Raw genomic sequence first — 27173 nt, forward strand, 5'->3', positions numbered from 1 at the left:
ATCTGTTTCTATAAAGTGGGGCAATTGCAACTTTGCAAGGAGAGTCTGGCGCTTCTGACACACAGGCTGTAAGTAAAGGTTTTATATTTAAAGAATTTGCCACAGATTATTCAAACGCAAGTTTTGAGCAGTGTATAGTAGTGCTTGCTGTTTGTCGTTTTCTCCAATCACAAATGTATGCATGGTTTATTTTTACACAGCGCAATATGCAACACAACACGTAAAAAGACAGTATAAGTCATTATAATCAGTAATTATGTCCCCACTGGATGCAAAAAATGCCTAATTTATAATGGGTTGTATTGGTTTCGTCTCGTCACGCCGGGATATACTTGCATCGCAGTATGTTAAGGAGCATAACATTTCTGTCACACACTTGAGGTATTTGGCCAATTACAATGCACTGGATAGCTGGCCAATCAGAGCACATCTCGCTTTTTTAGAACGGTGAACTTTGTAAAAATTTACGCGTTTCAGAAAGGCTGGGCATAGAGGAGCAAGAATAATATACATTATGTGGAAAATAATGTGTGTTTTTTTTTACCTCAAAATGCATAAACACATTGCATTACACCAAATACACAAAATAATGTTCTTTTTAGCAACGTCAAAAGACCGCTCTCGTACTGTTTAATGACAACGGACCCTTCTCAGTCACTCCAGCAATGGACGCAACCCGAAAAAAACTATCAGCATGGATTTTTAACGATTACAATTAATCGGCAAAACGATACATCGGTCAACCTCTTATGTATAACAATATCTGACTGTGATTCTGACTGAGATCACAAAAAAACTATAAAATACTACACTTTCTGAATGGAAACATCTTGGCCATGTTTTTTTATATTTTAGCATAGCATGAAGGGAGGGCAGAGGTGTGGCTGGATCACATGTTTATACTGTCTAAGATGCTTGTGCTCCTGTGCAATAACCATTGGTTGAAAATAATACATAGCACTTTTAAAAAGAAGCTTGGCAAAAAATCCTCCTTTTGAATTGCACAAAATAAATTAAGTCATACAGGTCTAAAACAACATGAGGGTGAGTAAATTACACAAATTTTATTTTTTAAGTAATGAATTTCACACCACTGTATTACCAATCTGTACAGCAAAGCTACTCATTTATATTTGTGCTTATTAAGATACTCCAAAGGGGCTTGCATTGCACTGAAGTCACACATTTGATCAGTTCATGAATTCCCCTGGTAGCAGAAAACTTGATTTTGGCTTTTCAATCATCATGCTCAACTGTTTGAGCTATAGGTAGGCTCAGCTTCCAGAGTACCAGGACTCTACTGGAAAACAGACTTGGAAGATTTTTTTACATACCTCAGAATCTGCAGTGGACAGATTGGACTCTTTCAGTCCTTCATAGAGCAGCTTCACTGCTGAATCCTGCAGGTCATTGTTACTCAGATCCAGCTCTCTCAGGACAGAGTTTGAGGATCGTAGAGCTAATGCCACAATTTCACAAGACTGACTAGTGAGATCACAGCTGGACAATCTGAATGAGACCCAAATACAAGTTTCAGTGAATGTACTATATAGCCATGTATATAAAATATAATGCAAAATGTAATAAAATAGTTTTTTTCATTTAATTAATACAATTAAAAGGCAAAACAAATGGAGGTGCCACTGAATACAACATTTCCACATTATATGGTCAGTGGTGTTCAACTGGTAGACTGCAAATCACAATCCCTTTTAGTTTAGCCCTTTTTTTTTTTTTTTTACAAAAAGCATTGGCTGAAAATTACATTCAAGTGTTGATAAAAAACAATATATGAAGGTAGTGCTGGGTGGTATACCAGTTCATACCGAATACCGGTGTTTATTTTTCTTATGATATGAATTTTTTAAATACCACAATACCGGTGTCGTTTAGATAATGTTTGGAACACGTTTGAGAGGGGTCTCTTTTCACTGTTGCGAGGACACAGCTGTTACTAAGTTACTAAGCATGAAAACTCATCCACAATATCCACACTGACTGCCACAAATATCCACCGCCTGCTGCCATCAGCTCCCACGACTCTCACACTATGGTTTCAGTTGGAAGATGTCGCGAGTACTGCCTGAGCCTCACACACACGAGCCCGACTTAAGCGCTAGGTTTAGCAACTTTCAGACGCTTTTAGCAGCTTTTTTCCATAGAATATATATACTGACAAACCTTAGCTATGATTCAGTTGGAAGATGTCACCAGTGCTGCTCCGCGAGCCCAAGGTCTGACTCTCCCGGCGCAGTGTCGCCTCTCTCTGCGTCTGTTCTGTGCAGTGAGCGGCAGAGAAGCAGCAGATTCAGTTGGTCGTACCGCAGCCGACTCATCAATAAATGAGTACAAAACAATGTTCCCAGGGCACCTGTTGCTAACTGACTGTTTGGAATTATAAATATGAGCATAGTTTGTATGTTAATATTATGCACTTTTTTGTTTGTTTCTTACTCAGACGCAGGCAGTGCGCTGCATGAGACAAAAAAGTAACATAACCAAAACCACCGCATAGCCGCTGTGTACATGCATGTTGATTTTATCAAATGATGTCGCGATTAAAATGAGTGTGCCGCCTGGTTAAAATGTATTGATGGATCATGTTTCATCACTATTTAGAGTGGAATTATTCTACAATATTCACTCATCATGACAGTAAATAGGGCATTCTTAGTCAATCTACTGTAGTAGCCTATTTCCTCTCTCAATCAGTAGAAAATGTGGTTTACACCCGGTCATGCATGAAAAAATAAATAAATAACGTCATATACCGTGAAACTGGTATAATTGTGAAAAATACCTTAATATTAATTTTTGGTCATACTGCCCACCACTATATGAAGCTAGAATAAAATGTTTATTTTTTTTGTTTAAAAGCAGAGGCTCTGTTTTTTTGTTTGATATATTGACTGCTTACATATGTAAATAACAATATTCTAGGGGCCATGAAAGATTGGTGAATATGATAAAAAATGGTGGTATTGGCCAAAAACATTCTAAGAAAACACTAGCTGGAAATGAGTTGAGACTTTTTTGTTGACTGTGTAAAATGGATGGAATGCATGAAAAAATGGTTGCTCACCTCTCGTCAACCTAATGAACAATTATATTGAATTTCTAAATACCTTTAAAAGAGACTTGCATCTGATTGCTAAGTTATGTAAAAACTTAGTCTCTTCTGTTCAAGTATACAAGTCTCTTCAATAAGTATAAAAAAGAAGAAAACACTCACAGAGCTTTTCTGCAGTTGATCACAGCTGGTATCAGTCTTCTTCTTCCCCTCATCTGATGTGTTGTATTTCCTGAGGTCCAGCTCATCCAGCGGCTCCTCTGACATATGAAGCATGTAGGAGATTGTTGAGCAGTGAGCAGAAGAGAGTTTCTCTGAGTGTTTGTCTGATTTCACAAACTCCTGAATCTCTCTGGAAAGAGTCTGATCTTTCACTTCCAGCAGACAGAGTAACAGATTGATGGATCTTTTCAGTTGAGAGTCCATGTCCATCTTTGATCTTCTCTTTAATGTATTGTGTGGTTCTCGTGATGCTCTCCGAGCTGTTCTCTGTGTGTGTCAGTAGATCCTGTAAGAGTCTCTGATTGGACTCCAGTGAGATGCCCAACAGGAACCTCAGGAACAGATCCAGCTCACCATTTTTACTTAGTAGAGCTGTGTCTATTGCTGCTTCAAACATATTATGCAGTGCAAAAAAACTTTAGTGCTTTCATTGTTTTACAAAGATGGTAGTGAACAGCATAGAGAGCAGCAAGAAACTCCTGAAAGCTCAGATGGATGAAGCTGTAGACTTTCCTCTGATGAATCACAGATTCCTGCTTAAAGATCTCAGTGCAAATCCCAGAATACACTGATGCGTCAGTGAGGTCTATACCGCTCTCAATCAGGTCCTCCTCATAGAACATCACATTGCCCTTCATCAGCTGTTTGAAAGCCACTTCAGCAAGTTTCACAATCACTTCTCTGTTGGACTGCAGGATTTTCTCTGGATCTCTCTCTTCATACTTCTGCTTCCTCATGTTGATCTGAATCAGCAGGAAGTGGATGTACATTTCAGTCAGAGTTTGAGGGATTTCTGCACTCAGATCTTCTTCCAGGAGCTTCTGAAGCACAGTGGATGAGATCCAGCAGAAGACGGGGATGTGACACATGATGTGAAGGCTTCTTGCTCTTCTGATGTGTGAGATGATTCTGCTGGCTTGATGCTGCTCAGTGATTCTCTTCCTGAAATATTCCTCCTTCTGAGGCTCAGTGAATCCCTGAATTTCTGTCAGACGGTGGATGTATTTTGAGGGGATCTGATTGGCTGCTGCAGGTCTGGAGGTGATCCAGATGAGAGCAGAGGGGAAAGCAGCTCTCCTTTCATAAGGTTTGACATCAACACAGCCACTGAAGAAGTCTCAGTCACATCACAAACTTTCTGAGTGTCTGAAAACATCAGTGTGAATCTGCTTTCATCTAGACCATCAAAGATGAACACAACTTTACACTCCTCATAAATCTGTGAGTCCAGATCTTGAAGTTCAGGATGAAAAGTCCAGCAGAAGTATGTGAAGACTGTACTGTTGATCTCGGATCAAGTTCAGCTCTCGAAATGGAAGCACAAACATGAAATCTACATCCTGATTGTCTTTTCCCTCGGCCCAGTCCAGAATGAACTTCTGCACAGAGACGGTTTTTCCGATTCCAGCGATGCCTTTAGTAAGAACAGTCTTGATCTGCTCTTTCTCCTCAGATCCTGCTTCAGCTGAGGCTTTAAAGATGTCATTGCAGTAGATTGGAGTGTCTTGTGAGTGTTGTGTTCTGGCTGTTTTCTCCATCTGTAAAACCTCATGTTCTTCATCCACTCCTTCTCTCTCTCCCTCTATGATGTAGAGCTGTGTGTAGATGCTGTTCAGGAGGCTTTCATTCTCCTGGAATTTCAATCCCTCAAATAATCTCTCGTACTTGTTCTTCATGCTGGTTTTGTGCTGCTCTTTGACTCTCTGTAGTTCATCATTCACTGGTTGATCATGTTTATCCAGAGACGCTGTAACGCTCGTGTTGTTCAGAAGGAAGACAGAGGAGGCTCCTCCAGAGATGCTTCTCTCTCCATCTGCTCTGCTGAAATATCACAAGAACAAATGATTAAACATATCTGAAAATAAAGGATGTGTAAATTAAAATCTAAATCGATAGAGATGTCAGTCTAGAATTTTATATTATAATTTGCACATAATATAATGTAATATGTAATGTACATAATATAATACATATACATGTAGGAGCTCATGTGCTCATTGTATCGAGTCCTGTCTGTGTGTATTGAGTGTGATCCGTCAGTCACATCACTTTATATCAGTGAATAACACACTTCTGTGGAGAAAAACATGGAAAACAGCTGCTGTGGGAAAATGCAGGAGCAAGACGTCTGAAACATCAGAGCGCTTTACACTGTTAAAAATCGCTGTAAAAAAACGGCCAAATTTTGACAGTAACATACTGTTTTTCATTAAAACAGTGCATTCTGGGTAATATTCATCTTTTTCGATAAGGTAGCCTGGTGCTATATATCGTAAATTAACCGTTCAAAGTCGACACTCAGAGCCTGTGTTTCAAATCACACCCTACACCCTCATTCACTATTCCCTACATGAGTTTACTAATATAGTCCACCTGACAGAGAGAATGAAAACTAATGAATGAATTAAGACACTGATGAACAGCTGCTGTTAATGAGCAGAATCACTGAAGAAAAGAGAAACAAGACACACACAAGAACTACAACTGACTTCAGCCACAGCCTTAGATTAAAATCAACTGAAGATTTAAACAATCAACAAACAGCTTTACCAGCTCCAAGCATTACTAACCAGACTGACTTTATTTCTGTCAGATCAGAGATCAAAAGATCTTATTGAGAATTACAGAGATTCAGATGATGATGTTTTACCGTTTCGTTTGACGTTACCATTGCAGAGATCAGTGTTTGCTTTAGTTGGGTTCCTGACCCTTGAATTTTGAACTTTAAGTTCTGTTTGTTTGCTTTATTTGTGTCTTAATGATGCATCTGTTATAGCTGTGTTTAATAGAGTTGTGACGTTCGCGAACGAACCGATTCTTTTGAACGGTTCATAAACATGAACGATGGGAGCCGAGTCGCGGCTGGAGGGGAGCCGTTCTTTCTGTCGTTCTTTTCTATATGCGTGTTTCACACAGATGCACACAAATGAGCTCCTCCGTGAGACAGAACAGTTATAGGGGGAGGGGCGCACCCAGCGCAGGCAAACCCTTTATAGACATTCATTGCAGCCCACTTTGTTATTGTTCATTGACTTGAAGGGGCTGATGTCCTATTTGCAAAGTTTACAGTAGTAATAGTATGTAGTATGTATACATTTCCATTTTATTTATTCTAATTTTATCTACTTTAAATATTTTTTGTTTTCTATCAAAATGTTCTTGTGTGATGACAATATTCTTGTGTGGAAGTGTTTGTAGTAAAAGCTGTTTTGCACAGAAATTCATTGCAGCCGACTTTGTTTTTGATGTTTATTTGTGAGTAAGTATTGTATGAATAAACATAAGTCAACGTAGCTTTACACACACACACACTTTGTACTAAAGGTAAATCCAAAATAGTGATGTCACTGTCTAAGCAGAGGGATTTGTGCAACCCTATGGAATATAGTCCACACATGACAAATGAGGTAATAATCAATATTTCAGAATAATTCAAACTCAGATATTGGTGTGTGATATCTGAGTTTTAATTATTTGACTACAAATCTCACCTCATCATTCCTCCCAGTGATTATTTCCAAGACAAACTGAGATGCCCCCAAGCTGGCTTCTTAAAACTGACTAAATATTTAAAAAGAGCCAAAAGAGCCGTTCTTATGAACGGCTCTTTGAAAGGAACCGGATTGCGAAGATCCGGATCCCTTCAAAGAGCCATAAATCCCATCACTAGTGTTTATGTGGCTGGTCAAGTGATTATGGCTGTTTTTGTCAGCCATGATCAACCAGACTGACTTAAAATGTTGCTAGAATAATTTGGTGTTGAAACATATGTGTGAATTTACTTTTCTTTAACTTTATAAAATTGAACAATAATGTGACAACTATAACATATGTATATGAGAACAGCTTGGGTTTGAAATATTTTGGTCTTCATTGTCAGAAAAAAGACATCAACAATCAGCATATGAATCTCAACAATGGTGACAATCAAAAGGTTCATGATGCAATGTATTCTGGGTACCAGCACAGGATAAAACTCATCCATGACTCCCAGCATGCATTGCGGCATGAATAAATTATGCCCCTAAATTGTCCACTTATTTTCTTGAATTCTCATGTGCTTATATTTTTGCTTTTGTCTTAAGTTTTAGTAGCATGTTTTGTGATGTTCAGAACTTAACTGTTTATTTATTTTGTGGATTGTCACCATTGCTGTGATTCATACGCTGATTCTTGATGTGTCCGTCTAAGTTACAAAAAAGGTTTTTTGTTTTAAATGTGTGATATTTTCTTAACAGTCTTTCATAACTTACAGCTCAGCAGTGTTCTTCTGCTGTAGTGTCAATATTCAACAAGAGAACGGACACGGGATTGGATGAGAAATAGGAGAATGGTTGTTCTTAACAATCTATAAACAACAATACCACATTCTTTTATCTGTTGACTTTTTTGCTATAACAAGCTCCAAAGACGCATTGTTATTGCATGGTTAAAAAAAAAACTCTGGTATTGAAAAGTCACGGTTCAAGAGCTCAACTAAAGTAAACACTGATCTCCATCATGGTAGTGAAAAAAAACACCTAAACCTCTCAATAAGATCTTCTGTAGACATCTGACAGAAATAAAGTCAGTCTGGTTAGTAATGTGAATCTGGTGAAGCTGCTTTAGGAGTTGTTTAATCAGATCTTGAGAGATTTGATGAATTATTTTATTTCAGTTGATTTCATCTAAGGCTGTGGCTGAAGTCAGTTGTAGTACTTGTGTTTCTCTTTTCTTCAGTGATTCTGTTTGTTAATATCAGGTGTTCATCACTAATGCTCAATCATCAATTAATCACAGAATTATCTCATTAACTTCACTGATTCAGTGTTACTCTAACACTCTGTAGTGTGCACACATTATAAGTGTTCATTTAAAACTAAGGATTTTGCTGTTGGGTTTAAATGGTTAAAGATTTAAGATGAAGAAAAAAACACCATGACACATAATAAACTAGAAAAAAACTTTAATAAATTTACAGGAAACAATCCTTACAAAAACACTTACATAAAATTAACCCCATCTAAACCCACAATTCCATAAAATAACTGTTTTTCTACAGTTTGTTGCCGTTAAGTCAAGGAAAAAATGACATTATACTGAAAAAACGTAAAAAGTCAGATTTACCAGATGAAAAAAAAGTAAATTTGACTAAAATATTTATGAACATCCATAGAAAAAAAGTTCTGCAAAGACATACACTGATGATGAGATTAAATACTGAACTCAACTGTATTAATGTGTGATTGCACAAGAGAGATCTGTTAGTTTAATGTAGTTTTGTGGTTCACCATTGTGCTGGAGAGTAGAGTCTGTGCTTCAGTCAATGATGAGACACAAATGCTGATCTTCTGCTGCTTTATATAAAGACAGTAACTGTGGAGTTGCTGATACAGTGATGATCTCTGTGATGATCTCTGAAGTACTTCAGCACATACATGTGTGCTATAGCTGACAATGAACTACAGTGTTTTGAGTAAAAGTCATGCATTTAGTTACTGTATTACTACACATTAAGTGTTTACAGTTTTATATTAAGAAATCTTCCTTCTCACTGGACTCAAATGAAATAAATTCATAGTACTAACATTGTAGGAATGATAGTTTTTAATCTCGAACTGTTTGAAGCAGTGGGAGTGGAGTTAGTTTCCATGGTAGAATTTACGGTAAAATACTGTAAAAAAAAAATTAAGAGTGGTAAATTAATGGTTGGAGCTGTAAATTAACAGTACTTTACTGGCACCCCTGCTGCCAGAAAATTACTGTTATTTAACGGCAAAATTTTTTACAGTGTATATTCAGCTCCCAATGCAAAACCAAAATTTTACACTTAAATCCTTCACGTTGAACTTAAAAAAACAATTCTGCTATTCAAATCCTTTAAAACCTTTAATAATCAACACACAACTTACATTTTACTGTTCAGTCCTTCACTGTCAATGTTAGAAAGTTCTGTGTTTATTTTCTATTTTGTATAAACTGAGAAGATTCAGAATTTCATCAAAGAATCCTGAAAACTGTATTTTTCAGGTAACCTAAAATGTGCATCATTTAGTTACATCAAATCAAGTCAAATCAAATATAACAGCACATTAAAGTTAAAAGTTACACACTTTTTTGTGTGTACTGTGCAGCTCTGGTTTAAAGAATGTTTTTGCTCAGGTGGCTGAAATGTCTTCCCAATAGAGATGGCCTAAACTAAATTAATATCACTACACATCAATCTATCATACCCAGCACCTGCTCAGATTTGTGATCATTTGTTAAAATGATCTAATTCCTTACCTTGCTTTCTGGCCTAAACTAAATTAATATGACTGTACATTAATGGATTATTCACTTCCAGAATAAAAATGTCCTGATAATGTACTCACCCCCATACCATCCAAGATGTTCATGTCTTTTTTTTTTCAGACACAAAGAAATTACGTTTTTTCATGAAAATATTCCAGGTTTTTTCTCTGTATAGTGGACTTCAATGGGAGATCAAGAGGTTGAACATCACAATCGCAGTTTCAGTGCAGCTTCAAAGGGGATTATTTATTTGACTCATCAGTTGAAAATTATAAATTATGAAATTGTAAATTTTTTTTAATTAGGAAGTAATTACTTTTAATCATTATTTAAAAATCATTTCTTAAGTTATCCTGCCCAATGTTGTCCTCCAAACAATCTGCAATATAAAGTCTATGACTGTGTAGGATCTTCTATTCATTATCTTCAAAAAAAAAAAAAAAAAAAAAAAAAAGTTTTAAGGTTAAAAATTACCCCACGATTTAGTCATTTAGAACTAGAATATTCTGCAGTTAAAGGTATAGTTCACTTCCAGAATAAACATTTCCTGGTAATTCACTCACCCTCATGTCAACCAAGATGTTCATGTCTTTCTTTTCTACAGTTGAAAAGAAACTAGAAAGTATTCCATGATTTTTCTCCATATAGTGGTTGGAAAGAAACAATTGGTCATTTTCTAAAAAAAAATAAATAAAAATTATATACTTCCCAATTAAAAATTCTCTTATCTAACATAACAATTATCCACAAACTAAAAAAAAAAATAAAAAATTATAAAATTTTTAACCACAAATGCTCATCTGCAAAAACTCCATCTCATTTTCTCCTCCAACTTCAAAATTGTCAGACATTGTTGTTTAACCTCTTTTGTAAAGGGTGTTTAACTTTATTTGCACTTTCACATTGTAAACACTGGGCCAGCACTTCCACCTACGTCACGCTGGTGGACAATTCCACCAAACTGTTGAACAATGCTGGAAGATGAGCATTTGTGGTTAAACAGTATATACAGTTTTATTTTTTCAAAAAAATGACAGATAGTTTCGCTAGATAAGATGTTATTTCTCGGCTGGGATCATGTAAAGCCCTTTGAAGCTGCACTGAAACCGTTGCTCACACTGAAGTCCAATATATGGAGAAAAATCCTGGAATGCTTTCTAGTTTCTTTTCAACTGAAGAAAGAAAGACATGAACATCTTGGATGACATGAGGGTGAGTAAATTACCAGGAATTTTTTTAATCTGGAAGTGAACTAATCCTTTAACTGCAGAATATCTTCTAGTTCTAAATGATTAAATCGTTGGTTCACTAAACAACAGCAGAAACTCTTGATTTTCAACTGATGAGTCAAAGAAATAATCAACAGATAAAGGTTAGTTGCAGCTGTAATTATAAGTCAGTCAGTTGACTCTGAGTGTTGGTTCACTAAACAACAGCAGAAACTCTTGATCAGTTTGTGGATCAGTGTGTGACTTCTGTCTGAATCTGTTCTCAGTGTGTGTTTTCTCTGATTGTACATGTTGAATCGCGGAGCGTCTGAGAAATTATGTCCTGTGATCCGGTGATTGTTCACGCTGGTCAGTGTTAATTAGTGCAGCATGAATTGAACTTAACACTGGATTATATCTCACCTGGGGTCAGAGGTCACTGGATCAATACTGAGGTCAGGAGGAAGCCTTGCTGATCCATCACTCTTCAGAGACACACAGCTGTGATCAGGAGATGAAGAGCTCTGTCTCAGTGAGATCCTGAGAAAACAGAAATAATTCAGCCTTTAGTTCTGTTTACTTTTTGGTTTATTTACAAGTCAGTCTGTTGTGTCCAATACTGGATTATATCTCACCTGTGGTCAGAGGTCACCGGATCATCACTGAGGAACACAAAAAAAAACATGACAAATACACTCTTCAGAGACACACAGCTGTGATCAGGAGATCTCTCTCTGTTCTCCATAATGACAAACTGACTTCACACCTGCATATGGAAACATAAGAGAACACATGACACATAATATTGTGATTATTATTCCAGTGAAATCTGAACGCTACACACACAATGAGACTGAAGAGAATGTTTGTTCTTCTGAATCATAAAGTGCTGCTTTACTGACTGCAGTGCAGAAGATCTGAAGAGTGATCCTCATGAGCATCGTCAGTATCTGAGCTCACTGATGCTCTTGTGTCTTACTGAACATATCTGACTTCAGAATCTGTGTTTCTGCTGCTGGAACGTGACCTCACTGACACACATCAACTAACTGATCATGACTTCATCTGATGAAGAACCATTTCATATCCAAACTTCCATTGTTGAAGCGCTGCTGAAAACCCCTCAAATCTCAGACGTGCAGATTATTATATTTCTTCAAACGTGTGATAGCTGCTCTTCTACACAATGAGTTTCACAGTGTTCACCAAACAAACAAGAGAGGCCATCAATCATATAATACAAATCATGTAGTGATTCATATATCATGATCATCACAGTATAACTGGTGAGAGCGAAAGACAAATATTAAAAATGTAAAAAAGTTAAATGCACACTTATGCAATCATATTATTGCAAGTCTTTATTTTATGATTTCTCCTTCTAAAAGTTTAAAAGTTATCTTGGCAATATCATTTAAATATCACAAACCAGACACTTTAATAATGGTTTATAGAGGTTTTTATAATAGAAAATACATTTGTGACCCATGCTGGCAAAATGATTCACAATCAGCAAATTTGCAAAAAGAAAATGTTTGTTATTTTCCAAAAGCTAATAGTTATTACTAGCTACATAAGTAACTACTACACTATATAGATAAAGACAATCATTTCAGAAGCACAGACTGATGTTATTCTGTGACTGAGCCTGGTCCAAAGGAAGGATTTAGGAGACGGTTATTATTTGTTTTGGCTGCCAAATCATGCACACCTGCTTGCTTTTCTGTTTAATATGACAGTGTTTTGTGAATGTATTTGCTTAAATAACAAATAATTGTAACACTTTACAATAAGGTTCCATTAGTTCATGTTAGTTAATGTATTAAAGTGTTTTATTGTAAAGTGTTACCCAAATAATGTATTTCTAGCAGTCACTTGAATATATATAATTCTTTATAATTTATAAATTAATGCAGTAAATTAAAACTAGAGCAAAAGTATTTAAAATCCATTGAATTGAGGCAGATTTGTTCCACCTTGTGGACAAAAAAAAAAAAAAAAAAAAAAAAAGATCCTCTGTAATACCATGGTGTAAGTCACAGAGCAACTATAACGACTGCCATAGTCACAGAGGTTCATACCAGAGGGTTAATAACTCTTTTAACATCAATCAAGTCCTGTACTTTCTCGCATGTGTGACCAGAGGGTTAATAACTCTTTTAACATCAATCAAGTCCTGTACTTTCTCGCATCCACAATATTTTTGAGTGCCGGCAGCATTGTTTGCATATTTTTGACTTTTTCCACAACATTTTCGAGTGCCTTGGTTTTGATATTTTTGAGTGCCGGCAGCATTGTTTGCATATTTTTGGATGTAAGTGCCACACTCAATTATATAAATACTTCAAACCCCTGCAGCACTGTTTGCATATTTTTGGATGTAAGTGCCGCACTTTATTTTCTCATTCCTGCATGTTCCTTTCAAAACCAAAACGTCAGACACATGCTCTGCTTCTCATGAACAAACACAACTTTTCAAAACAAAGGAAAGACTCTCAAAAACCCTAAAAAAAAATACAAATAAAGATAATTAATTACTATTTGGAGAATGGATCACTAGACTAGAGCTTAATGAACTCATTTTTTGTGAAAATCTGAAATTCAACCAAATTTGACATTTTTGCCTTGTTTTCTCTGTTTTTGTCTGTAATGTAGCCCGTGCACATTCAGACTCATTTTTCCAGGGCTCCAAACAAAAAAAATCGAGGTAAGATCTCCTAAGAAAAAAACATAGGAGCCAAATAATTTTTTAAGGTGCCACAGAATAAACGTGTTTTATTTATTTTACGATTACTATTATTTATTTATTTACATTTCAACATTTCAATCATACTGTCATGTGTTTGTCTCATCTTTTCTTGACTTTATCAGCATTTTAATCCATCTTGTAGATGACCTGGAAACTAAGGTTCACTTAAAGTGGGAACTAAATGTCTTTTCCAGCTTGAAATCTACAGTCACAAATAATTGTTCATTACACAGAATCTGTACCAGTATCATGGAGCATAAGCATCACTTGGCCACTGAGTGTAGCTTGGGCTCCTCCTACATGAGATATTTCAGTAAGTTGTACTGTAGGATCGCTTATAAAATAGCCTACCTTTTGATTTTAATTCATGTTCATTATGTACTGTATTAGTAAAGAGAAAGATTAAATGGGTTCACTTGCCCTTGAACTGAGGCGCTAAAGCGACCGCGCCTGCCCCATTAAGGAGCGCCAAAACTGTATTGTTTGAATTTCGTTATGAATTCGGAATCATTTTAAAAGCTGGTACTTTTTATTAAAAAGTTACAAAGCACAGAGCTTTTTGCGATTACTGGACGGCAGTCGCACTTCAAATAATGAAGTTCACGCATTAAAAGAACACAGACCAAGATCTTGTTTAGAAGAAGCCATATTAGTAATTATTATAAACGAGAATTGTTAATGATATTACCAATATCCACACAGCTGACAGCTTTACCTGTTCTAGTTTGTTCAAGTTGTGCTGTATTTTCTGCACTTTCCCTTCTTCCGTCTCCGTCATTTCTCTCTCGCCGCACAGCGGAGCTGCGTTTATCAGACTGTGTGCGTCAGCACTGATGTGCGGCAGAGAAGAGGACTGTATTACTCTCTTTTTCCACTAAAACTTTGATGGGCATCGACTCAGTTTAATACGTGAACATAACAAAAGATTTGATCGCAAAACAATTAGGAAAAAAAGGGCATTACATTCAAATGTTTAAGTTATAACATGTAAATATATACCCAGATAGCAATAACACTCGGGCTGATTCTGGCTGAAATGCGTCTCTGTCGGTTCAGTCTCGGCATCGGTGAGAAGATAATGGGCCAGAGCCGCGCCGACTCTACAAAACACTTCTGGCTGACAGACGGCTGTTTCTCTATGGGCCGATCTCGGCTGAAAGCTGTTGTACACGCGGCAGGTCCACACTCGGTGTAGTGGTGGGTATTAACCTTCGGCCCGAGCTCGTTTTATCACAGACGGGGCGCTGCTAGAATGAAGCAAATCATCTGCCTGAGAAAACTTTTTTTTTTGAGCGTTAAATCCTGAGGAGCTTTCGGCGGGTAGTCGCCAGTGGCGACCTCAGCAAAAACATTACTCGCAATTGCGACTGTTTTAGTCGCAGTTTGGAGCCCTGTTCAGACTCATTTTTCCAGCACGGGTCACTTGTAGTCCTGTCAGAATCAAACTATCACTAAACCTGAACATCTGAGAATCACCTACAGAAGAAAGTAACTTAACTCACACTGTTTGAGTAAACAGTGCACTGTAAAACCCGACAAGTAACTTAACTCACACTGTTTGAGTAAACAGATTGCCTTGATTTAAACCATGTAAGTTTTTAAAACTTTGCAATTAAGTAATAAAGTGATTAACTAAGTGCTGATTGAGCATTAGTGATGAACAGCTGCTGTTAACAAACAGAATTACTGAAGAAAAGAGAGAAACACAAGAACTACTACAACTGACTTAAGACACAGCCTTAGATGAAATAAACTGAAATAAAATACATTAAATCTCTCAAGATCTGATTAAACAACCTCACAAACAGCATCACCAGCTCCACTTATTAATAACCAGACTGACTTTATGAATGAACAAAAATCAATATAAATTATCATAAAAATAAACACTTATTAAGACTGCAGAACGGCACAAACTGCAGCTAACCTTCGTGTCCGAGTGAATCTCACTGAAAACTGAAGATTTGCATTCAAATACAGTATTTAACGTGCAGGCCTACAGTAAATCCAGGGCTAACCTGAAAAGGGGCATCAAAAAGGCCAAGTACTGCTACAAGCTGAAAGTAGAGGAACACTTTTCCAACTCTGACCCCCGACACATGTGGCAGGGCATCCAGGTCATCAGAGACTAGAAACCATGCAACTCCACTCCAACGGTCACAGACGTCTCCTTCCTTAACGAGCTAAATGACTTTATGCTCGCTTCAACAGCGACAGCAAGGAGACGGCCACCAAAACCACACACTCAGCAGACCGCCAACCCCTCAAACTCACCTCCACAGATGTCCACACTGCATTGAGCCGGATCAATGCACACAAGGCTGCCGGCCCGGATGGCATTCCTGGACGTGTGCTTAGAGCATGTGCAGAGCAGCTTGCAGGGGTCTTCACAGACATTTTCAACCTGTCCCTCACCCAAGCAACTGTTCCAACATGTTTTAAGTCCACATCCATTGTGCCAGTACCGAAACACTCCTCCCCGATGTGCTTAAATGACTACCGCCCTGTAGCACTCACAACCATCATTATGAAGTGCTTTGAGCGATTGGTCCTAGCACACCTCAAAGACTGCCTCCCACCCACACTGGACCCACATCAATTTGCCTACCGCAGAAACAGGAGCACAGAGGATGCAGTATGCACAGTGCTGCACTCTGCACTCACACACCTGGACAGTAACAACACATATGTTCGGATGTTGTTTGTTGACTTCAGTTCAGCATTTAACACCGTCATTCCCTCCAAGCTGACCACAAAACTTGGAGACCTGGACATTAACACCTCCCTCTGCAACTGGATCATGGACTTTCTGACCAACAGACCTCAGCATGTTAGGTCAGGCCACACCTGCTCCTCCACCATCACACTTAACATTGGCGTACCACAGGGCTGTGTGCTGAGCCCATTTCTCTACTCCCTCTACACCCATGACTGCAAGCCTGTGCATGGATGCAACTCCATCATTAAGTTTGCAGACGACACCACGGTGATTGGCCTCATCAGTGACAACGATGAGACTGCCTACAGGGAAGAGGTACAGCACCTGGCCACATGGTGCGCTGACAATAACCTGCTCCTTAACACCAGTAAAACAAAGGAGCTCATTGTGGACTTCAGGAAGAAGAAAGGAAGCACGCATGACCCCATCCACATTAACGGGATGGTTGTTGAACGTGTCTCCAGCTTCAAGTTCCTGGGAACCACCATCACGGAGGACCTGTCCTGGACCACAAACACCTCCAGCCTGGTCAAGAAGGCTCACCAACGCCTCTTCTTCCTCAGAACACTGAAGAAAAACCAGCTGTCTTCAGCCATAGTGGTGAACTTTTACCGGTGTGCGATCGAGAGCATCCTGACCAGCTGCATCACAGTCTGGTATGGGAACTGCACGGTGGCTGACCGCAAGGCACTGCAGAGGGTGGTGAAAACTGCCCAACACATCACAGGGACACCACTTCCTGCTATTGTGGACATCCAGAGGAAACGCTGTGTACGTCGAGCTCGCAGCATTCTTAAGGACTCCTCTCACCCTGACCATGGACTGTTTAACCTCCTGCCCTCCGGGAGGCGCTTCAGGAGCCTCCGGACAAGGACCAGCAGATCCAGGAACAGCTTTTTTCCCTACAGCTGTCTCCTTACTGAACTCTGCCCTCTGACACCCCCCCACACCATACACACAGACTCCTCCCCCACTTCATCTGACTGATTTATTTATTTATTTATTTATAACAAGCAAAAACAACAAACTTGCTATTACTTGCACTACTGTCTGTTCATCCAGGAACACTGAATAATCCATTGCACACTGAAATATTTTCTATGCACTTTACTTTCCATTGCAATAGTTTAAATTGTTCATATGTTCATAGTTCTGCCTATAGTGTACATACACTTCACATATTCATCTGTATAATATGTTCATAGTACACCTATCTGTATATCATGCTGATAGTATTTAAAAATCTGTAAATTTTGTCCATAATACTTATCTGTATAGTTTATTGTACATATTGTAGACCTTGTATATTCTGTACTTACTGCTTATTGCACTTCTGGTTAGATGCTAACTGCATTTCGCTGCCTTGTACCTTACATGTGCAGTGACAATAAAGTTGAATATCATCCAGTTGCACATCTACCTGTTCCCATGAGAGCTCAAACACTGGAGAATATCTGACTGTCACTGAACCCTGAACAACCCCAAAAAAAAAAACAATTTAAATGGTTACATCTTTCTTTGTGTATTTTAGACTGTAATGAATCCATAAATTAATCCTCAACTAAAAGCAGAATCCATAGAGCTGGCTATCATTATAATCCTGAAGATGAACGTGTTCATTTCTACATGCGTCACAACTCTTTAAAATGGCGGTTGACGCTTAAAGATTGAGTTTAACAGCGAAAACATCTCAAACAATAATACAACATAATATCAGAAGACGATAAATGAACTTACTGTGATGCGATGTTTATGACCGTTTTTAAGTCTTCAAAAGTCGTCTTGTTTTTTTGGATTTAATTGCGATCTTCAAAACGCGAATCTCCTCTCCGAGTTTTACTTTCGGTTTTGATAAATTAGCCCCAGAGTGAAAGTCAGAGTGAAGTTTCTTAAAAAAACAAAAAATGCTGCAGAGGTCAGTAAAGTGATCAATATCATAAATAATTTCTCTGAGGTAGCTTTGATGTCAATAAAACACCTCTTTCTTGGATCATGTAATTTCACAGGCAAGCTCTTCTGACGTGGTGTTTGACTTTAAACAGAACTTCATTTCACCTTTATTTGGAATAACACGTATATCACTCAGCAGAAAGACGTTGGTCTGAATCTGATATATTAGTAGTTGGTCAGTTATTGAATTCTGACGGTCAGCTTTTGAGTATTAATGAACTGTGTCTTAAATTGAAATCTCATATTTCTGTTAAAGATTATTCTATTGTCATGAATTCTACTACCATAAAAAATTCTGTCTCTGTTCAGAAATCACGGCTCTTGTGTAACACAGCAGGAAGTAAAGTTACAAAACATTTATTTTTAGATCAGTTTGATTAACTTCATGATAACTGCAGCGAGCAGTTAGATATCTCTTTTTGTTAATATCTCTCCTCCATCATCTGAATTTGTTTGGGTTCATATGTTTCCTTCATTTGAGTGGGAATATTTCTGGGGTGTTGTCAGTATTTTGTTACAAATAAGAAGTGTCCTTTAAAATTGCTCACAGAACATATCCTGCTAAAGAAACATAAGAGCGTTTTCATCTGGATATAGATTACAACTGCTCTTTCCCTCTGTTGATAAAAAATAGTCTATTGGGCATGTACTTTTTGAATGTCTCTGTTGATCTTTGTTTTGGTCTGAAATGTCACGATTTCTATAAGTGTTAAAATGAACTGCATCCTAGTCTTAAATTTATCATTTGTTTTACTTCATTCAAATAAATGTGACTTTTCTAAAGGGAAAATATTTATTATTGATCTGTTTTCTTTTTTATTATTACTTTAAAGCTTACATCAAACTAAATGGAGTAACTCAAAACCCAGTTTTGCTCATTTTCTAACAGCCTTTAAAGCTTATTTGGAATCTATAAAGTCTTTAAAAAATTGTAAAGCCCAAAGAAACATGTCTCTGCTTAATGAATTTAAAATATGCTTGAGATGCCCATTTATTTATTTATTTGTATTTTTTATTATGCTATTGAATTTTGTAAATTTCAAAGTTCGATTTAAAAAGAAAAAGGAACGTTTGGAAATGTCACTGGTTCGCCGCTGGGGGGCGATGATCTCTCTAAACCCGTTAGTCATGTGAGTTCATTCAGATCGATCGCCCCCCAGCGGCGAACCATTGAACCAGAGTCTGCGACTTGTACTAGAGCTATGAGAAGTATCATCAATTTGTAGACATTTTAACAAGCCATTTGTCTAATTAAAAGGATGAGAAGTAGAATAAAACCCCAAATTAAAAAAATATATATACAGGTGCTTCTCAATAAATTAGAATGTCGTGGAAAAGTTAATTTATTTTAGTAATTCAACTCCAATTGTGAAACTCGTGTATTAAATAAATTCACTGAAAACAGACTGAAGTAGTTTAAGTCTCTGGTTCTTTTAATTGTGATGATTTGGGCTCACATTTAACAAAAACCCACCAATTCACTAACAATAACAAAAAACATTTTTACTTTTGTTCTTTTGGAAAGTATAAAAAAAAATAAAAAAAAAAAATTCTGAATTGTTGGCCTTCTGGAAAGTATGTTCATTTACTGTACATGTACTCAATACTTGGTAGGGGTCCTTTTGCTTTAATTACTGCCTCAGTTCGGCGTGGCATGGAGGTGATCAGTTTGTGGCACTGCTGAGGTGGTATGGAAGCACAGGTTTCTTTGACAGTGGCCTTCAGCTCATCTGCATTTTTTAGTCTCTCGTTTCTCATTTTCCTCTTGACAATACCCCATAGATTCTCTCTGGGGTTCAGGTCTGGTGAGTTTGCTGGCCAGTCAAGCACATCAACACCATGGTCAGTTAACCTTTTGGCAGTGTGGGCAGGTGGAAAATGGAAAATGAAATCGGCATCTTCAAAAAGCTGGTCAGCAGAAGGAAGCTTGAAGTGCTCCAAAATTTCTTGGTAAACGGGTGCAGTGACTTTGGTTTTCAAAAAAAACAATGGACCAACACCAGCAGATGACACTGCACCCCAAATCATCACAGACTGTGGAAACTTAACACTGGACTTCAAGCAACTTGGGCTATGAGCTTCTCCACCCTTCCTCCAGACTCTAGGACCTTTGTTTCCAAATGAAATACAAAACTTGCTCTCATCTGAAAAGAGGACTTTGGACCACTGGGCAACAGTCCAGTTCTTCTTCTCTTAGCCCAGGAAAGACTCCTCTGATGTTGTCTGTGGTTCAGGAGTGGCTTAACAAGAGGAATAGGACAACTGTAGCCAAATTCCTTTACACGTCTGTGTGTGGTGGCTCTTGATGCCTTGACCCCAGCCTCAGTCCATTCCTTGTGAGAAGTTCACTCAAATTCTTGAATCGATTTCGCTTGACAATCCTCATAAGGCTGCGGTTCTCTCGGTTTGGTTGTGCATCTTTTTCTTCCACACTTTTTCCTTCCACTCAACGTTCTGTTAACATGCTTGGATACAGCACTCTGTGAACAGCCAGCTTCTTTGGCAATGAATGTTTGTGTCTTACCCTCCTTGTGAAGGGTGTCAGTGATTGTCTTCTGGACAGCTGTCAGATCAGCAGTCTTCCCCATGATTGTGTAGCCTAGTGAACCAAACTGAGAGACCATTCTGAAGGCTCAGGAAACCTTTGCAGGTGTTTTGAGTTGATTAGCTGATTGGAATGTCACCATATTCTAATTTGTTGAGTGAATTGGTGGGTTTTTGTTAAATGTGACCCAAAATCATCAAAATTAGAAGAACCAAAGACTTAAACTACTTCAGACTGTGTGCACAGAATACATTTAATACACGAGTTTCACAATTTGAGTTGAATTAATGAAATAAATGAACTTTTCTACAACATTCTAATTTATTGAGACGCACCTGTATATACACAAATCCGCCGCAAACACCATGGGAAACTACATCACTCCTCCCTCCATTACTGCGTGCCTACGAAGTGTGACGGTGTGACACTTGCCGGTGCCCTCTTATGACATTTCAATGAAAGCGGATCCTGCTCATTAAAAAAAAATGTCTGGTGAAAGGGAAAATTGGGTAGATGATGTCGGGCAGTGGCCAAAACTTACCTATAAAGGTAATTTATTGAAAACATAATGTAATAATGTATAAATATGTAATGTATTGTAATTAAGAAGTGTATTAATTGATGACAACAATAAAACCGAACGCTGTCATTACTAGCTGTGTTGTTAATATGTTCACAAGCTTCACAAGTTTCAAATAAATATTAGGCCATCCTTAAAAAATATTCTTGTTTGCCATAACTGACCGACCCTGTCAGTTTAGGACTGACCCAATTAATTATTTTTTTCCCCTTTTTGTCCGACCGACTTGCCGATTGTAATTGCGTTAAGACCCACAGATTTTTTTTTTACTCTTCAAACTAATACAAATGCAATAAAATGTGAGACACACGCAATTGACGCTTTTCACACGCTCTCACACCACACATCCATTTTCTCACGCACAGAAAAATCGCGAAGCAAAGAGGACACGGAGACCGACAATTTCAGCTCTCAGATTCTGTCAATTTTATTATGAAATTCAAAAAATAAATACCGTTTTGGTGCTTGTAAATGTGACGCGACAGATCCCTAGCGGCACCTGAACTGATCATCTCTAGCTAATAGTAAAGAACTCTGTGTAATCCGTATGGCCGTGAAGATGGGCAGTCAATGTGCAACAAAGGTTCGTGGATTTCACAAACGGGTTTATTCCATGCCTGTAGTTTTGTGCTGTTGTTAAAACAGCCAAGCACACAACACGCTCTTCCCGGCATCACTGGACAGCATACGTACTAAAAAAACTAAATAAAAATAACTTTTCGTACAGCTATAATCTGCTACAGCCGCCTACGGGACTAACGCTACTTCTGCTACTTCCTTAGCAGCAAGGCACGCAGTAATGGCGGTGCTGCTGTACTTCCGTGTTTCGCCGGATTTGTCTATAGTAGTTGAGCATGTTCTTGTGCATGGACTGATCATAAGGAATGCTGCCTGCAGGGTTTTACACTACTTACACAACACAATTACAGTACTTCAGATGAGAGGACTTTCACTGTTCTTTGTACTGTAAATACTGTAGCACACAGCCTCAAACTCATAACTGTTGAAACTGATTTGTAGCCGAGTACATCTTACACATATTTGTGCAGAACTGAGAGTCGACTGTCTCGGGGAGGCAGAGAAAGTCTTTTATCAGAAGACTACAGTAAGAAACTGCTATAGGATTAGAAATAAGGATATCACCATTACTGTAATGCAACTTGGCATGGATGCTGTATTAATTTATGTATTTATTTATTTACAGTAACTGACAGTGTAATAACGGACTTCTAGTGCTTTTCATCTGTAAGATCTCTTTACAGTGTAGTAAAAAGTCAACTTTTCTTACAGATTTTTTTCAGGTGTTAACATCCCTTTGTCTAATCTTTCAAAACTCTATACACAATTAGCACAACATCAGTCTGTTGTGACCATACCTTTAACACAATTCATGTTGTTTTCACACAATATGCTGTCAATTACCATGTTTCTAAAATGCTAAAATTTTCTTATCATACAAGCTTACCCAAAACCATCCTCAGAAATGAAGACCTAATGTTCCACAAAAGCTTAAACACAGCGTGACAGAAATGAAGACGTAATGTTCCAAACTTTAAATATAGTATAACGTTTCTACTTCTGCTACAACAGCAGCTCAAAAGTATTGAAAAAAAGCTCTCTCTATATACAATTTTGTAACAACTGATAAGCATTTTTAAGTAACAGATCACTTAATGAAATATTTAGAAATAGCTGATTCCAGTCTCAGTTGGAGGAATAGTCAGGTGTTGAAGCGCTTTTCCATTACATCGACACAGAGTAAAAAAATACCTCTCTGAATTGGTTTTGTAGGTGCAGAACAACACAAAGAATCCCAGAGAGAGAGAAAATAATGCCTGGGAGAGGGAGAGGAGTAGCTGGATCAGAAAAGGGGAGAGGTATGGGAGAGGAGTGAGAATGTGTGCTGGACTATGCTTTTTTATGTTTGTTTGTTTGTTTGTTCCTCTTACACATGTGGAAACTATGAAAGCTTATTTCTGCCATGGAATATAAAGGGTAAAGGATAATTGTGACTTTTATATCTCACTATTCTGACTTTTTTCATGCAATTGTGAATTTACAGTATCTCGCAATTCTGATAAAGTCTGAACTGCAAGATGTAAACTCGCAATTCCAATAACAGAAGTCCAAATTGTGAGATAAAAAATTTCACAATTACTGTTTTTACTTTCTTATCCTGTGACAGAAACAAACTCAGTAACCAAAGGGCATGTTGTAATTTTTGCTGATCACTGGCATCAGCTACCATGGAGCACCATCCACATCCAACCACCACACTTGTTGCCAAAAAAATAAATGTTACAAGCGCGGCAGCACCATGCTCTTACCTGAGCTACATGCAGGCGGGGTGCCCTGGTTACAGGTGTCCAAATGTCGAGGTGCGCTCTGGGGTCGTGGAGATAAAGTCTCTCATGAGGGGACGAATGTCCAGGGAGTTCAGAATGTCTGTGTTGGTATGCATCAGCGAAAGGTGTGTGAGTCTTTTCTGGGTCATGGTGCTGCGTACCCATGTCTTCAAAAAACGCAAGGCGGAGAAAGTGCGTTCGGATGAGGCCACGGAGATGGGTAGGCACAGACATAACTCGATCAGTTTTTCTATCTCTGAAAACATGGCTCTTGTTTGTGGCTGGAGCTTTATCAAACATGATGCTACATCTTGGACTGTGACACACATAAACCCTCTGTCTTTTGTGACATCGGCAAGCTGTTTGGCGATGCTTGGCCTAAGCATTTTGAGCTGGAGTTCAAGGCGGTCTGTATCAAGCTCCTCCGGGAGCTGAAGGGCCTCCAGATCGACGCTTCTTCCCTCTGCTGCTTTGATAACAGCCCTCTCTCACTTTGCGGCAAGCTTCATACTGGACTGATCAAATCTTCTGTCCAGCTCCGCCGATATCACATCAGTAGCCTCGAAAAAGCTACGGTCGCCAATTCACTGTTTGTGCGCCATTCGCGATTGCCTCCGGCTCTCTAGTTTGGTGAAGGTGAGCTGGGGTTTTGCTCACTCTAGGGGTGGTGCTGTCTGGCATTTTCAGGGAGGTTTGTGATGCGCAGGTTTCAACCTTGCGGATCAGCTCGTCCACAACTGCATCATCCCGGAGTGTGTCTATTTGTTCTTTCAGAACACCTGTGCATTCCAGTGCACCTTGCGCACTTGCCGTGGCACTCTGTAAGCTTGTGGCAACTGCTTCACAGGGTTTCAAACAGGGCATGGCAGCATAAAAGACCAAAATATATTCTCCCTTTTAAAGCCTGTTTGTAGAGTCCCCCAATCTTTGCTCTGCTGTCCCCCCTGACACTCTTGTCATCCTTCAGCTCATGCAGTGTAGTCAGGAGAGCGGGGTAAGCTGCAGTGACGCGGTTAATGGACATGTCACGGATACACAACCTTGTCGGGCAAAGGCCTAAGATATTGACAGAAACCCTCATCACAGCCAAAAAACGACTGGTAGAGCTGTTTTCGCTTTGATGACTCTCTAATCACAGATGAGACACCCTGAACAAAGTTTAAAGTATCGGCCACAAGACTCACTTCACGCGTGGCTTCTTGAAGAAACAAATCCAGTGAGTGGTTGCTGCAATGCACATAAAGTGAGTGCGGGTTTAACTCTTTAAGCCGAGCCTGCACGCCTGAAAAACACCCTGACATATTAGCTTCTCCATCAAAACAAAATCCTGCGATGCGTTCAATGGGGATATTTAGTCTTAAAAAAATATCCTTAATGCAACTGAAAAAGAGTTTCTCCAGTGTTGTCCCCGGGTGTTATAAAATCCCAAAAAAACAGTGTGAGGCTCAAAGCTGCTGTCAACATATTTTAGACAGCAGGAGAACTGCTCAGTGGTGCTAATGTCAGTTGTACCGTCAGCTGTGAGGCCATAAAATCGGCAGTGCGATGAGCGGGCAAACAATTTCCCTCTGGATTGCATGAGCAAACTTTTCAATTATTTCATTTTGTATAGTGTCAGACATCCAGTTGTCTCTTCCCTTCTATCCACTTTCTTTCTTCAGGGAGATCATAGATGCGCTCCAGCATCAATTCATACAGTATTCCTTCGCGTGCTGTGTCGCCCCTGAAGGCAATTCCATTACTGCCAAGGAATCAGATGGTCCTGAAGAGAAGCTCCAAACAGTGTCGGGCAGTAGCCTGCTTTCTGGCATGAGCGCTGGATAAGCGAGCATCGATGGGGACATCATCCAAAGCGGCCAACTTTTGTATTGACTCGCTGTGCAACTCTGATCTCTCATGCTCGTTAAATTTTTCAGTGGCTTTACGCCAATTTGAAAAGCCGGCATTCACGAAAGGGTTGTCTTTCTTAAATTTTCTCTAGGTATGACTTTTTTTTCGACTGCTTTCAGGCAAACAAAACACAAAATATGATCAGTCTCTTCCACATAATGCAGCCACTGCCATCTAGCAAACCAAGCCGGTGCCACAGAACGTGAGAACGTTTCATTACCACAACGCCGTGCGGGAAATTTGAAACTGGATGTTGGCTGGAAGGGCTCGTCTAATCCAATCACGCTAGGTTGGTTGCGGGTGCCGGGGCTGGGCCTGCCGGTTCAACTGCAGGCAGAGGCAGGCGGACAGACTCCATTGTCATGGTTGCGGTATTAGATTTCTTCGCTGGTGGTTTTCCAAAAAAATCCAAAATCCGTTTCTGTGACATATTTTCTCCTCGTTTCTGTCATTAAACTATGTAAATGTACTAGTCAGCTGCTGCCAAAGATGGATGTCTTCTGCATGGAACGAGCGGGGAAACCTCTTTACTCGGCGACCAAACCTGCCTGCCTGACGTTGACAACGTAACTTCAAACCTGTGTTGATTAGGCCTCAAAATATGAAATTAAAATCCAAAATATACGTAATAGCCTACGTGTGTCAAAATCATTTTCTAAAATATTCATAAGGAATTTATAAATTGTGCAAAATATTTTAATAGGCCTACATTTTTTTTTTAAATCTCTCTCTCGTCACTAGGGGGTGCTGCAGCACCCCCACTTCCCGCGGCCATGACCACCAGCCACTGGAGAGCAACTTCAATCAAGGATCCAGTTGAATTTCTGCATAGACGACCCTATTTTTTCTACTTCACCTTTTCAAAACACTATACACAATTAGCACAACATCAGTCTGTTGTGACCATACCTCAATTGCTAACATCCTTTTGTCCAATCTGTAGTCACATTTTCAAAACACTATACACAATTAGCACAACATCAGTCTGTTGTGACCATACCTTTAACACAATTCATGTTGTTTTCACACAGTATTTAGTAAATTAACACATTTCTAAAATGCTTAAATTTTCTTTCCACACAAGCTTACCCCATACCAAAATCATAGATCGTTCTTATCTTTTTTACAAATGCTTAAACACAGCACGACAGAAATGAAGACGTAATGTTCCAAACTTTAAATATAGTGTAAATCCTCTACTTCTGCAACAACTCAAAAGTATTGAAAAATATCTCTATATAAAATATTGTAACAACTGATAAGCATTTTTAAAGTAGCAGATCACTAAAATATTTAGAAATAGCTGATTCCAGTCTCAGTTGGAGGAATAGTCAGGTGTTGATGCTCTTTCAGTTACATCAACATAGAATAAAAAAAGATCTCTTTGAATTGGTTTTGTGGATGCAGAACAACACAAAGAATCAGAGAGAGAAAAAATAATGCCTGGGAGAGGGAGAGGAATAGTTAGATCAGAAGAAGATAGGTAAGGGAGAAGAAGAGGTAAGGGAGGGGGTAAGAATGAGTGCTGGACTGTATATTTGTTATGTTTGTTTGTTTCTCTTTTTCCCCCTCACACACATGTAAAACATATTAAAGCTTATTTCTGCCATGGAATATAAAGG

General features: G+C 38.6%; 1 pseudogene; it reads right to left on the reverse strand.

The window, feature by feature from the left end:
* Positions 1 to 4047: 4047 nt before the first annotated feature.
* On the reverse strand, positions 4048 to 11458 carry LOC122135792 (annotated as a pseudogene).
* Positions 11459 to 27173: the final 15715 nt, after the last annotated feature.

Source organism: Cyprinus carpio, chromosome B1 (assembly GCF_018340385.1).
Source record: "Cyprinus carpio isolate SPL01 chromosome B1, ASM1834038v1, whole genome shotgun sequence".
Classification (NCBI taxonomy): Eukaryota; Metazoa; Chordata; class Actinopteri; order Cypriniformes; family Cyprinidae; genus Cyprinus; species Cyprinus carpio.